Genomic DNA, 16,434 nt, shown 5'->3' with positions numbered 1-16,434 from the left:
AGAAGGTTCCATAAAATGAAATTATTGGTCTACAAAATGCCATTCTACCCACAGATATGTGGACAAGCGGAACTGGGCAAACTAAAGATTATATGACTGACAGCCCACTGGGTTGGTGAATTGCCTTCAGCAGCAGCATGTACCCAACAGCACTAGATTATTCCGGGGCAGGCTACTCTGTGTATCAGCTGCTTCACTAAGAGGCATACCAATGACAACCTGTTTGTAAAACTAAGGGATGTCATTGCAACATGGCTTATCCCGTTTGGACTCTCCTCAGAATATGTCATTTATGATAACGCCACTGGGAGATGCAGGAGATGCTGTCTGTGGCCTGAAAGTTTGGGATATTTTTGGCATTCTGCAACAGCATGTAGGAAATTGCAGCATCTGCAGGAACAATTTATTTTGCCCTGCCACCAATTGAAGCAAGAGGTGGTAGCAAGGTAGAATTTTACCCTGTATATGCTTGTAAGGATGGAGGAACAGCCAAAAGCCAACCACGCTTACTCCACAAGCCATGACATTGGGAAAGGAAGGGGAATGTATTTTAGTCCAGTGTAGTTGAGAATACTTTCTGTGTTTTGCAAGGTACAGAAACAATTCAAAGTAGTCACCTGTGAAATGAGTTCAGACACTGATAGCTTGAGCAAAGTGATTTTCTTAATTAGACTTTTTGAAAAGCAACTTGAAAAATTGAAGGAGGAGATGAAACAAAGAAATTACGCTAAGTATGTTGGACGGTAGATCAAGTACTTTAATCGCTTCGCCAGGATCCAAGAGTTATCAACTTCTGCAAATCGTATCACTACATTTTGGCGACTCTGCTTGATCCTAGGTTTAAGAACTATGTCTTCTCTTTATTTCCCACTGTCCCAGATCACAAGAGATGCAATGAGCTTCTGATGAGCAGGTTGACAGCTGAAGTGGTACCTGACATGACAGTGTCCCCTCCTCCAGTTTCTCAGGCTATAGCTGCTAAGAAAAAAATAAGCTTTTCTAATAGACCCAAGGATGATGCAGATGATTCAGCAGAACATTTTGAGATTTAGTCTGGTCTAAAATAATTGCCCAATAATTGTGACAGCTCTGTCATAAAAGGAACTACAAATTCCTTGAGGAAGGTCTTTAATGGCATTTAGATCAAAGTACAGAGACTTCAGTAATGGTGTATTCCTGCTGTGATTAATTAGTATTGAGTGATGATGAAGGTGAGGATGTCCCCCATAATTGTGCATAAAAATTTCTGGCTGTCAAAAGTCATATTTGTCAGCAGTATCTACCAAATCATTTTTAGCACTCCCAAGTGCTTTTGGGGTGTCCCCCATAATTATGCATAAATATTTCTGGCTGTCAAAAGTCATATTTGTCAGCAGTATCTACCAAATAATTTTTAGCTACAAGTGCTTTGGGCTCAGAATGGATTCAAGGCAGTCCACATATGAGCAAAATGAGCAACCAGGTTCTGTTACCAGTCCTGATGGTAGTGTTCCCAGTACGTCATCTGGGCAAGGCGATGTCAAAATACACAGTGTTTCGAAATCAGTCCAAAAGACACACACCCCCAAAAAATTTACTATGTTGAAGCAAAAAAGAAGTGTAACTGAGCAAAAGTTAAGTGTCGATAAAAAAAAAATTTGCCAACATGCCATTCTACACACGCAGTGGCAAAGAGAGAATGAGGCCTTCACCTTTCTCTATTAGTGGCAGATCCCAAAAAGTTACCGAGCCTACAATTGGTGCACAACTACTGTTACGCGTCAAAGCCGAGCTGCAAGATAACAGTAAGGCATTAGAGGATAATGTTTGCTCTGATTCACAAATGACACCAATTCCTGTGGAGAGTCCATCCAACAGTGGGATGTCTAATCATGAATATTCTGCTGATGTGAGCCTTAATAGCCCGAGTGTAGCCGGTGATACACAAATTGAGGATGCCACTTTCGAATTAGAAGAGGATGAAGGGGAGATTTGTGTAGGCGATGAGGGCGCTAATGAGGATGTTGATGAGGATGATGTTGTTTGTGTAAGTCCTGCACCAGTGGCAGCAGTTCTGGCACGTGACAAGAAAAAGGCCATTGTCATGCCTGGACATAAAACAAAAAAATCCACTTCTTATGTGTGGAATTATTTCTACCCAAATCCAGACAACAATTGTATAGCCATTTGTAGTGTATGTCAAGCCACAGTCAGTCGAGGGAGGGACCTTAACCATCTTGGAATCTCGTCTATGTTACGCCATTTAACGAGAGTTCATGGCAAAGTGTTGGGAAAAGCCGAAAGTTCTTCCAAAAAAATTACAATCACTCCATCATCAGCTAAGACCCTCTGGTCACCGACATCCCGACGACTACAAAATACACCCACCACACCATCCTCATCAATATCCTCAGTAGCGCTCGGAGTTAGCCCGGCATCCCACTTATTAAGGCTGGATGACTCCTGCAATATTATTGATTCCTCTGAAGAAAGTGTTAGTCCCACTGCTGCTGCTGCTGCTGTTTCTGCTGCTGGGGGTCAATAGTCAGCCCAGAGGCAGGTCAAGAAAATGAGCAGTCCTACATTTCAGCAATTAACTGTGAAACAATCATTTGCTAGGGGAAGCAAATATGACAGCAGTCACCCAGTCGCCAAACGAATCGCAGACGCCATGGCTGCAATGTTAGTGTTAGATCTGCGTCCAATCTCCACAATAAACGCAGCTGGTTTTTCACAGTTAATTGAGATTTTGTGTCCGCGTTACAGAATTCCATCGCGACACCATTTCTCCCGTAAAGCTATTCCACAACTATAACAAAAAGTGTGTAAAAATGTAGAGATTGTGCTGAAAAATGGCATTTTGCCCACTGTCCACTTAACCACAGATATGTGGACAAGTGGAAGTGGCCAAACCAAAGACTATATGACTGTGACAGCCCACTGGATTGGTCATTCACCTTCACCAGCAGGAACAGCAGCAGCATGTACACCACTCAAATCAAAAAAGGACCTGCGCTCAACCCCAAACGGCAAGAGCAGCAATAATTCAGGAATCCCTTCCTGTGTATCATTCAATGTATAATAAATTAATGCGCTCAAATTGCCTAGAACAAACCTATAATAAATGGAAACTATTTATAGATATAGATATTTAACATGAAATAGTGCAGAATGGTAAAAACAGTGAATTTAATTAGTATAAATAAACAGTTTCAGAGAAAAAGGAGGAATAAATGATTCCAACGATGATGGGATTTGGTGCATGAATACATACATAAAATGAAATAGAAATCACAATGGGAATAAAATAAAATGAAATAAGAAAATAAAAATACAATAAAATTAAAATAAAAGTAAAAAATCCGGAAAATGCAAAAATGCAGTCCAAATAGAAGCACTCATGAAAGTCCTGGTGGAAAAATAACTAAAAAAAATGACCTAATAACGCAAAAAGCAATAATCCCAAATGGGGATACAAAAACTGTCCAGATACCTGATGTGTGCTGCGGTTATCCGGCGAATATCACTATGGTAGACAGGATGAAAACAGGAAGGCTACCGGTGGAGCTCACGGGAACAGATATTGACTGTGTCCCTAGCGATGCTGCAGTGTGATGATGGAGAGCCTGGCGTGCGTTCCACAGTGGAACGCATGGAACGCGTTTACCACATCCCCTGAAGAAATCTGCTCCTGCAGATGAAACGCGTTGGGACACGCCCACATTCGTGACGTCACAGGATATCCGGTCCATGCGTTCCACTGTGGAACGCACGCCAGGCTCTCCATCATCACACTGCAGCATCGCTAGGGACACAGTCAATATCTGTTCCCGTGAGCTCCACCGGTAGCCTTCCTGTTTTCATCCTGTCTACCATAGTGATATTCGCCGGATAACCGCAGCACACATCAGGTATCTGGACAGTTTTTGTATCCCCATTTGGGATTATTGCTTTTTGCGTTATTAGGTCATTTTTTTTAGTTATTTTTCCACCAGGACTTTCATGAGTGCTTCTATTTGGACTGCATTTTTGCATTTTCCGGATTTTTTACTTTTATTTTAATTTTATTGTATTTTTATTTTCTTATTTCATTTTATTTTATTCCCATTGTGATTTCTATTTCATTTTATGTATGTATTCATGCACCAAATCCCATCATCGTTGGAATCATTTATTCCTCCTTTTTCTCTGAAACTGTTTATTTATACTAATTAAATTCACTGTTTTTACCATTCTGCACTATTTCATGTTAAATATCTATATCTATAAATAGTTTCCATTTATTATAGGTTTGTTCTAGGCAATTTGAGCGCATTAATTTATTATTATCATTTGTCACAGGCGGGCCACTCTTTGTATCACCGGCTTCACTAACAGGCATACAGCTGACAATTTGTTATGCAAACTAAGAGATGTGATTGATACATGGCTTATACCACTTGGACTCTCCCCAGGATATGTAATTTCTGATAACGCCAACACTATAGTGCGAGCATTACAGCTGGGTGATTTCCAACACATTCCCTGTTTTGCTCACACCATCAACTTGGTGGTGCAGAGCTTCCTATGAAATTACCGTGAGGTGCAGGAGATGCTTTCGGTGGCCCGTAAAATTTCTGGCCATTTCAAGCATTCAGCCACAGCATCAAGGAGATTACAGCAGCTCCAAGAGCAGTTTAACTTGCCCTGACACCAACTTAAGCAAGAGGTGGTAACTAGGTGGAATTCCACCCTGTACATGCTTCAGAGGATGGAGGAACAGCGCAAAGACATCCAAGCATATTGCACAAGCCATGACATTGAGAAAGGAGGGGGGATGTAATTCAATCTTGCACAGTGGGGAATCCTTTCAGAGCTGTGCAAGGTGCTGAAACCATTTGAAGTTGTGACGTGTGAGGTGAGTGCAGACTCTGCTAGTTTGAGCCAAGTCATTCCTTTAATTAGACTATTAGAAAATCAACTTGAGAAACTGAAGGAGCTGATAGCAAGCAATTCAGCAAAGTATGTTGGCCTTGTCGATCAAGTACTTAATTTGCTTCACAATGATCCTCGAGTTATGAAGATCTTGAGCTCGGATCAGTACGTTTTGGCCACTGTGCTTGATCCAAGGTTTAAAACCTACATTGAGTCTTTACTTGTAAATGAGCGAGATGTGAACTTTTGCAAGGAGCTATTGCTCAGCAAGTTGGCCGCTGAACTGGGCCTCGGCTTGACGACATGTCCTCCTTCACTTTCTCAAGCTGCTGCTGCTCGTAAAATATTAAATTTCCCAAAAAGAAGCAGAGAAGACGCAGGGGGCAGACCAGAACAATTTTTTCATCTGGGCTGGTTTGAAGGATTTTTCAAAAAATGTGTCACTTTGCCCATAACGCCATCCAATACGAGTATAAACATGCAAAGGATGGTGGAGGATTACTTTCAAGAGGTAATTGATATGGAAATGTCAGACAGTCCCTTTCCTTACTGGGAGGAAAAGCAGGCCATTTGGAAACCCATGTACAAACTTGCTTTGCAATACCTACGCTGCCCACCCTCCAGTGTGTACTCTGAATGAGTATTCAGTACAGCCGGAAACGTAGACAGTGATTGCCGTCGAAGGTTACTTCCAAAAAATGTGGAGAAAATGATGTTTATAAAAATGAACTACATCTTCCACAAGGAAGGCCTTCACCATCAAAGACATTCAAGCACTGACTGTTCTCTAATGGCGGATTCAAGCGGCGATGAATTGATAGTCTGTGATGATGACGTACACACTGATGAGGGTGAGGATAAAGCTGAAGATGATGAGGATAACATCTTTTTAAAACTTCCTATGGAAGTGTACGGTGCAATCTACCCCCAAACAGGGAAAGGGACTTGTGGCATTTCCATATCACATACCGTCTTGAAAGGCTGCTGTTTGGGCAATTTCCCCTTAAGGGTAGGATGTCATAGACAGAGTGACCCCAAACTGGCTTTGTCCATTTCTCTTAATATTGTACAGTCTATACGGCTGAATTTTTTTGTATTTTCAACAAGTGGAGGGAGGCCTATAGAGACAGAAACCAAACTGGCTTTGTCCATTTCAATTAATATTGTACAGTCTATAACGGCTGAATTTTTTGTTTGCAAACAGCTTCTACAATGTAGAAGCTCCAATACGCAATGAACTTAGTTTATTGCGCTAGGTCTATTTATAGTATTAGAGGATTTTCCCATGCGGGAAAATCCCCTAATACTATCAATAGACCAACCGAAATGAACAATGGAGCTATTCAAGCAAGAATGTTCCAGTGTGGAGGTTACAAAGACATTAGCTCATTTTGTTCGGCAGACCCCACTCCCTAGGGAATCCAGCCCATCATTGAACAGCCTGGGGTTGGTTTGTCATTATGGCAGGGGGGCCCCTGCCGCGTGTCCCCCTGCTATAGTGTCACCAACCCCGGCTGGTTTGCCTAGTGCTGGTTCAGTGAAAATCGGGGTGACCCCACGCAAATTTTTTACTCGATTTTCATGGAACCAGCAGTAGTATGGCAGCACTACGGTTAATAGAGGGGGGACCCCACGCTTTTTTTTTTTTTTTTACTTTTATTTATTTTTCTCAGTTTTGACAGCTGCTGGTGCTTCGGCTGTATGACAGGCAGTGTAACAGTGATGGGTTTCTAGAACACGCTGATACAACATAGGAGAATTAGTTAAACACAGGAGTGGTTTACATCGCAGCAAAGCACCAGAGATGACCAACCATTTTGAAGATCAGGGTAAAAAATGCCGCTTAATACATTTGAGAAATTTTGGACTAAAATTGTGAGTTATCATCCGTGATTTGTTGCGATTTAAACACACTGAAAAAATCGGACCTTCATACATTTACCCCCAGGTCTGAGTAAGAAGCAGAATGCACAGCAGATGAAAACTTAATAATACTGCTAGAGCCACTGACAAAGGAATAATAGAAAAAGAAACAGAGATCCACACCCTGGGGAAAAGGGGAGCAGAAGATCACATAATGTAAGTTATGGTATGCAGTATTGTTTGGTCATTCTCAATTCATACCCACAATATTGCCCCAACATTTGAAGGTACATGTTGGACTATTCAGGCTATCATGTGCTATCTATTAAGATGTAAAATGGACATACTACCCACCCATTTGAGGATGTATATAATTTTCTTTTTCATACTAGGTTTTTCTTAATTTCATTTGTAGAAACATACATGTCTTTGAAATTCAGCTAGTTTAGAAGATGGAACCAGGATTGGGATGGATATAATCCATGGAAGTATACTTTTGCACTGAGAGTCCAAGGAAATCATTATTCTACTTCCTAAATATTTGCCAATGGGACAATTCAATTTTGTTTTTAACTCTGTGAGGGAATTTTATACATTTGGAGAAAGCAAAAAATGAGGTAGACTGTCTTTAAAGTGGAATGAACCTCATAAGTCTATTTCAAAAAATAAATACCAGTCACGTTTGCCTCCAGTTAGCGATCCCTTTTTAGTTATAAACTGGAGTGAAAAGTGGTACTACATTTTTTTTATGGAATAGGAAGTTAAGTTAGGAAAATATAGAAAATTTACCTTCAATTTCTGCTACCCAGGGGCTGGCTGGGCTAGGGTCAGGGGGCATATGCCCGTCAGTCCCATAGTGGGCTACCTTGAGCTGGATCTCTGAGCTACCTGCATTTTTTCATTTAAAATGTTTCTAATAGGCTGCTGAGCTAAGTCTCACCCCAGGGGATATAATTTGGCAGCCAGCCCCTACTGCTACCTCCACCTTCATAGAAACCCCCTACGTCTCATCAGCCCCACTCACATCCTCTCCAACTCTTTTATTTATACCCTAGTAGAAGATGAGGTGACTAATGTATTGAGGCAACTAGACAGGCTCCTTAAATGAATCACTCACACTCATCAGTACATACATCACTGGACCCTGGAATATAATCAAGTATAGTGCTCCAGGCTGTTCTTAAATCTGTCTCTATCACAATTTACTACTAATCCTGGGAAGGGGCAATATCATTACAAATAGCAATTTTCTTATACAGGTGTTTATATTAGATGATGATTTCATTCAATAATTGAACATATTTTTGCTGCAAGGGAGTAAACAAAATGCATAACCTGTATGATGTATAGAAATATTATATTTCTAAGCATTTGCATAATAAGAATAGAAAAGCAATTTTTTTTCCTGTCAAGACGTATTGCCAAGAATGTGAATTACCAGAAGGGAAGTACCAGGTTCTGTTACCAGTCCTGATGGTAGTGTTCCCAGTACGTCATCTGGGCAAGGCGATGTCAAAATACACAGTGTTTCGAAATCAGTCCAAAAGACACACACCCCCAAAAAATTTACTATGTTGAAGCAAAAAAGAAGTGTAACTGAGCAAAAGTTAAGTGTCGATAAAAAAAAAATTTGCCAACATGCCATTCTACACACGCAGTGGCAAAGAGAGAATGAGGCCTTCACCTTTCTCTATTAGTGGCAGATCCCAAAAAGTTACCGAGCCTACAATTGGTGCACAACTACTGTTACGCGTCAAAGCCGAGCTGCAAGATAACAGTAAGGCATTAGAGGATAATGTTTGCTCTGATTCACAAATGACACCAATTCCTGTGGAGAGTCCATCCAACAGTGGGATGTCTAATCATGAATATTCTGCTGATGTGAGCCTTAATAGCCCGAGTGTAGCCGGTGATACACAAATTGAGGATGCCACTTTCGAATTAGAAGAGGATGAAGGGGAGATTTGTGTAGGCGATGAGGGCGCTAATGAGGATGTTGATGAGGATGATGTTGTTTGTGTAAGTCCTGCACCAGTGGCAGCAGTTCTGGCACGTGACAAGAAAAAGGCCATTGTCATGCCTGGACATAAAACAAAAAAATCCACTTCTTATGTGTGGAATTATTTCTACCCAAATCCAGACAACAATTGTATAGCCATTTGTAGTGTATGTCAAGCCACAGTCAGTCGAGGGAGGGACCTTAACCATCTTGGAATCTCGTCTATGTTACGCCATTTAACGAGAGTTCATGGCAAAGTGTTGGGAAAAGCCGAAAGTTCTTCCAAAAAAATTACAATCACTCCATCATCAGCTAAGACCCTCTGGTCACCGACATCCCGACGACTACAAAATACACCCACCACACCATCCTCATCAATATCCTCAGTAGCGCTCGGAGTTAGCCCGGCATCCCACTTATTAAGGCTGGATGACTCCTGCAATATTATTGATTCCTCTGAAGAAAGTGTTAGTCCCACTGCTGCTGCTGCTGCTGTTTCTGCTGCTGGGGGTCAATAGTCAGCCCAGAGGCAGGTCAAGAAAATGAGCAGTCCTACATTTCAGCAATTAACTGTGAAACAATCATTTGCTAGGGGAAGCAAATATGACAGCAGTCACCCAGTCGCCAAACGAATCGCAGACGCCATGGCTGCAATGTTAGTGTTAGATCTGCGTCCAATCTCCACAATAAACGCAGCTGGTTTTTCACAGTTAATTGAGATTTTGTGTCCGCGTTACAGAATTCCATCGCGACACCATTTCTCCCGTAAAGCTATTCCACAACTATAACAAAAAGTGTGTAAAAATGTAGAGATTGTGCTGAAAAATGGCATTTTGCCCACTGTCCACTTAACCACAGATATGTGGACAAGTGGAAGTGGCCAAACCAAAGACTATATGACTGTGACAGCCCACTGGATTGGTCATTCACCTTCACCAGCAGGAACAGCAGCAGCATGTACACCACTCAAATCAAAAAAGGACCTGCGCTCAACCCCAAACGGCAAGAGCAGCAATAATTCAGGAATCCCTTCCTGTGTATCATTCAATGTATAATAAATTAATGCGCTCAAATTGCCTAGAACAAACCTATAATAAATGGAAACTATTTATAGATATAGATATTTAACATGAAATAGTGCAGAATGGTAAAAACAGTGAATTTAATTAGTATAAATAAACAGTTTCAGAGAAAAAGGAGGAATAAATGATTCCAACGATGATGGGATTTGGTGCATGAATACATACATAAAATGAAATAGAAATCACAATGGGAATAAAATAAAATGAAATAAGAAAATAAAAATACAATAAAATTAAAATAAAAGTAAAAAATCCGGAAAATGCAAAAATGCAATCCAAATAGAAGCACTCATGAAAGTCCTGGTGGAAAAATAACTAAAAAAAATGACCTAATAACGCAAAAAGCAATAATCCCAAATGGGGATACAAAAACTGTCCAGATACCTGATGTGTGCTGCGGTTATCCGGCGAATATCACTATGGTAGACAGGATGAAAACAGGAAGGCTACCGGTGGAGCTCACGGGAACAGATATTGACTGTGTCCCTAGCGATGCTGCAGTGTGATGATGGAGAGCCTGGCGTGCGTTCCACAGTGGAACGCATGGAACGCGTTTACCACATCCCCTGAAGAAATCTGCTCCTGCAGATGAAACGCGTTGGGACACGCCCACATTCGTGACGTCACAGGATATCCGGTCCATGCGTTCCACTGTGGAACGCACGCCAGGCTCTCCATCATCACACTGCAGCATCGCTAGGGACACAGTCAATATCTGTTCCCGTGAGCTCCACCGGTAGCCTTCCTGTTTTCATCCTGTCTACCATAGTGATATTCGCCGGATAACCGCAGCACACATCAGGTATCTGGACAGTTTTTGTATCCCCATTTGGGATTATTGCTTTTTGCGTTATTAGGTCATTTTTTTTAGTTATTTTTCCACCAGGACTTTCATGAGTGCTTCTATTTGGACTGCATTTTTGCATTTTCCGGATTTTTTACTTTTATTTTAATTTTATTGTATTTTTATTTTCTTATTTCATTTTATTTTATTCCCATTGTGATTTCTATTTCATTTTATGTATGTATTCATGCACCAAATCCCATCATCGTTGGAATCATTTATTCCTCCTTTTTCTCTGAAACTGTTTATTTATACTAATTAAATTCACTGTTTTTACCATTCTGCACTATTTCATGTTAAATATCTATATCTATAAATAGTTTCCATTTATTATAGGTTTGTTCTAGGCAATTTGAGCGCATTAATTTATTATTATCATTTGTCACAGGCGGGCCACTCTTTGTATCACCGGCTTCACTAACAGGCATACAGCTGACAATTTGTTATGCAAACTAAGAGATGTGATTGATACATGGCTTATACCACTTGGACTCTCCCCAGGATATGTAATTTCTGATAACGCCAACACTATAGTGCGAGCATTACAGCTGGGTGATTTCCAACACATTCCCTGTTTTGCTCACACCATCAACTTGGTGGTGCAGAGCTTCCTATGAAATTACCGTGAGGTGCAGGAGATGCTTTCGGTGGCCCGTAAAATTTCTGGCCATTTCAAGCATTCAGCCACAGCATCAAGGAGATTACAGCAGCTCCAAGAGCAGTTTAACTTGCCCTGACACCAACTTAAGCAAGAGGTGGTAACTAGGTGGAATTCCACCCTGTACATGCTTCAGAGGATGGAGGAACAGCGCAAAGACATCCAAGCATATTGCACAAGCCATGACATTGAGAAAGGAGGGGGGATGTAATTCAATCTTGCACAGTGGGGAATCCTTTCAGAGCTGTGCAAGGTGCTGAAACCATTTGAAGTTGTGACGTGTGAGGTGAGTGCAGACTCTGCTAGTTTGAGCCAAGTCATTCCTTTAATTAGACTATTAGAAAATCAACTTGAGAAACTGAAGGAGCTGATAGCAAGCAATTCAGCAAAGTATGTTGGCCTTGTCGATCAAGTACTTAATTTGCTTCACAATGATCCTCGAGTTATGAAGATCTTGAGCTCGGATCAGTACGTTTTGGCCACTGTGCTTGATCCAAGGTTTAAAACCTACATTGAGTCTTTACTTGTAAATGAGCGAGATGTGAACTTTTGCAAGGAGCTATTGCTCAGCAAGTTGGCCGCTGAACTGGGCCTCGGCTTGACGACATGTCCTCCTTCACTTTCTCAAGCTGCTGCTGCTCGTAAAATATTAAATTTCCCAAAAAGAAGCAGAGAAGACGCAGGGGGCAGACCAGAACAATTTATCATCTGGGCTGGTTTGAAGGATTTTTCAAAAAATGTGTCACTTTGCCCATAACTCCATCCAATACGAGTATAAACATGCAAAGGATGGTGGAGGATTACTTTCAAGAGGTAATTGATATGGAAATGTCAGACAGTCCCTTTCCTTACTGGGAGGAAAAGCAGGCCATTTGGAAACCCATGTACAAACTTGCTTTGCAATACCTACGCTGCCCACCCTCCAGTGTGTACTCTGAATGAGTATTCAGTACAGCCGGAAACGTAGACAGTGATTGCCGTCGAAGGTTACTTCCAAAAAATGTGGAGAAAATGATGTTTATAAAAATGAACTACATCTTCCACAAGGAAGGCCTTCACCATCAAAGACATTCAAGCACTGACTGTTCTCTAATGGCGGATTCAAGCGGCGATGAATTGATAGTCTGTGATGATGACGTACACACTGATGAGGGTGAGGATAAAGCTGAAGATGATGAGGATAACATCTTTTTAAAACTTCCTATGGAAGTGTACGGTGCAATCTACCCCCAAACAGGGAAAGGGACTTGTGGCATTTCCATATCACATACCGTCTTGAAAGGCTGCTGTTTGGGCAATTTCCCCTTAAGGGTAGGATGTCATAGACAGAGTGACCCCAAACTGGCTTTGTCCATTTCTCTTAATATTGTACAGTCTATACGGCTGAATTTTTTTGTATTTTCAACAAGTGGAGGGAGGCCTATAGAGACAGAAACCAAACTGGCTTTGTCAATTTCAATTAATATTGTACAGTCTATAACGGCTGAATTTTTTGTTTGCAAACAGCTTCTACAATGTAGAAGCTCCAATACGCAATGAACTTAGTTTATTGCGCTAGGTCTATTTATAGTATTAGAGGATTTTCCCATGCGGGAAAATCCCCTAATACTATCAATAGACCAACCGAAATGAACAATGGAGCTATTCAAGCAAGAATGTTCCAGTGTGGAGGTTACAAAGACATTAGCTCATTTTGTTCGGCAGACCCCACTCCCTAGGGAATCCAGCCCATCATTGAACAGCCTGGGGTTGGTTTGTCATTATGGCAGGGGGGCCCCTGCCGCGTGTCCCCCTGCTATAGTGTCACCAACCCCGGCTGGTTTGCCTAGTGCTGGTTCAGTGAAAATCGGGGTGACCCCACGCAAATTTTTTACTCGATTTTCATGGAACCAGCAGTAGTATGGCAGCACTACGGTTAATAGAGGGGGGACCCCACGCTTTTTTTTTTTTTTTTACTTTTATTTATTTTTCTCAGTTTTGACAGCTGCTGGTGCTTCGGCTGTATGACAGGCAGTGTAACAGTGATGGGTTTCTAGAACACGCTGATACAACATAGGAGAATTAGTTAAACACAGGAGTGGTTTACATCGCAGCAAAGCACCAGAGATGACCAACCATTTTGAAGATCAGGGTAAAAAATGCCGCTTAATACATTTGAGAAATTTTGGACTAAAATTGTGAGTTATCATCCGTGATTTGTTGCGATTTAAACACACTGAAAAAATCGGACCTTCATACATTTACCCCCAGGTCTGAGTAAGAAGCAGAATGCACAGCAGATGAAAACTTAATAATACTGCTAGAGCCACTGACAAAGGAATAATAGAAAAAGAAACAGAGATCCACACCCTGGGGAAAAGGGGAGCAGAAGATCACATAATGTAAGTTATGGTATGCAGTATTGTTTGGTCATTCTCAATTCATACCCACAATATTGCCCCAACATTTGAAGGTACATGTTGGACTATTCAGGCTATCATGTGCTATCTATTAAGATGTAAAATGGACATACTACCCACCCATTTGAGGATGTATATAATTTTCTTTTTCATACTAGGTTTTTCTTAATTTCATTTGTAGAAACATACATGTCTTTGAAATTCAGCTAGTTTAGAAGATGGAACCAGGATTGGGATGGATATAATCCATGGAAGTATACTTTTGCACTGAGAGTCCAAGGAAATCATTATTCTACTTCCTAAATATTTGCCAATGGGACAATTCAATTTTGTTTTTAACTCTGTGAGGGAATTTTATACATTTGGAGAAAGCAAAAAATGAGGTAGACTGTCTTTAAAGTGGAATGAACCTCATAAGTCTATTTCAAAAAATAAATACCAGTCACGTTTGCCTCCAGTTAGCGATCCCTTTTTAGTTATAAACTGGAGTGAAAAGTGGTACTACATTTTTTTTATGGAATAGGAAGTTAAGTTAGGAAAATATAGAAAATTTACCTTCAATTTCTGCTACCCAGGGGCTGGCTGGGCTAGGGTCAGGGGGCATATGCCCGTCAGTCCCATAGTGGGCTACCTTGAGCTGGATCTCTGAGCTACCTGCATTTTTTCATTTAAAATGTTTCTAATAGGCTGCTGAGCTAAGTCTCACCCCAGGGGATATAATTTGGCAGCCAGCCCCTACTGCTACCTCCACCTTCATAGAAACCCCCTACGTCTCATCAGCCCCACTCACATCCTCTCCAACTCTTTTATTTATACCCTAGTAGAAGATGAGGTGACTAATGTATTGAGGCAACTAGACAGGCTCCTTAAATGAATCACTCACACTCATCAGTACATACATCACTGGACCCTGGAATATAATCAAGTATAGTGCTCCAGGCTGTTCTTAAATCTGTCTCTATCACAATTTACTACTAATCCTGGGAAGGGGCAATATCATTACAAATAGCAATTTTCTTATACAGGTGTTTATATTAGATGATGATTTCATTCAATAATTGAACATATTTTTGCTGCAAGGGAGTAAACAAAATGCATAACCTGTATGATGTATAGAAATATTATATTTCTAAGCATTTGCATAATAAGAATAGAAAAGCAATTTTTTTTCCTGTCAAGACGTATTGCCAAGAATGTGAATTACCAGAAGGGAAGTGCCTGATCAGTATAGAACACAGCTCTAATTCAATGTCGATGATTAATGGTTTTTAATGTGCACGAATACTACACAGCAATAGATATTGTTGTAATAAACCCCAAGCACTTAAGAGCCTTATTAATTATTTTAATAATTTATTTGATCACTTTAGAAGTGAGTAATGGACTCTGATATATTGCTCTCTCTTGGGTTATACACGTATATTGAGAGAGATAAATAGATAGATGTACAGAAAGATAGATAGACGTTTGCTATATATATATATTGTACTTGTAGATTATCTATACACAGTAGTGAATTTTGGTAAAAGTTAAAAGTTGAAGCTCATAATTCTAACTCAGTTGATCTAAAAAAAAAATGGGCATGAGAAGATGCTTTAAAATTAACAGATGTGTGTGTAGGGGGAGTGGGTTGACCAACTTGCCACTCTGTGGAAATTTGAGATCTATTGGGTATTTACATTGATTTTAATGTTTACATTTTTATATAGGGGTGATGAATATGTTCTTATAACAATAGGTTCTAAACACAATTGTTTTATTATGATCTTGCTATGGTAGTTGGAACACCTGTATGTATTCTATATGAATTGACTTTGTACTACTAGGCTAGCATGGAGTGTTCTCCAATTGTACACTGAGTGGGTTTACCCACTATATGCCTATATTACTTCTGGCTCTGTAAGTGCAATTCCTAACAATTCCTATTTTATTGTTCAACAAATTTTGATAGCACTTTCTATTCAAGCCTTTTTTTTTTTTTTTTTTTAGCGGTGTACCTTCTCAAAATTTCTAACAAAACAACTATCCTCAAATGGTCAAAGTTTTTTACAACTATTCTTTAATTATATCAATTAAATTGCATTCCACGTGATAGATATGTCAAGTGTTCCATGCATCCTTATAGAAACCTGCATGTCCTTCAGCATGGCCTTCAAAAATTCTACCACTTATTCGACTTTAATTACATCTGGAATAGACAAAGAGGATGTCTTTGACTACCAGAAGCCAGCTTCAATACTGTCACTCACCGGACCGTGAGTGCCTCTTCCCGGACATTTAGGAACCGTGGCCGTCCTCCATCCTGAGGGTCTGCGCATGCGCAGCCCTTTCCTACCCTTCAGTGTATGTCCCTTTAACTTAATTGGCAGATCAGGCAACACTCCCTATATTAAGCACCTGTGGTCAACACCACGTTGCCTGATCTTGGAGTCTCATTCCCCATGAGTCTCTGAAGGTGTTCCTGTGTTTCCTCGTTTATTCAGCGCTGCTGATTCCTGTGGTTTCCAAACCACTTCTACCCCTGTGGTTTCCAAACCACTTCTACTACTGTGGTTCCCATACCACTTCTACCATCAAGTGTATCATCGTGACTGTTAGCTGATTCCTATCCGCTGCCTCCGTGCACTACAGTCTTCTAAACCACTTCAACTCTATCTCATATCATTGTGACTGTTCGCTGATTCCTATCCGCTGCC

The sequence above is a fragment of the Mixophyes fleayi genome, chromosome 1 (genome assembly GCF_038048845.1).
Source record: "Mixophyes fleayi isolate aMixFle1 chromosome 1, aMixFle1.hap1, whole genome shotgun sequence".
In the NCBI taxonomy this organism is placed as follows: Eukaryota; Metazoa; Chordata; class Amphibia; order Anura; family Limnodynastidae; genus Mixophyes; species Mixophyes fleayi.
The sequence above is the reverse complement of the archived record's forward strand: the minus strand, read 5'-3'. Positions refer to the sequence as shown.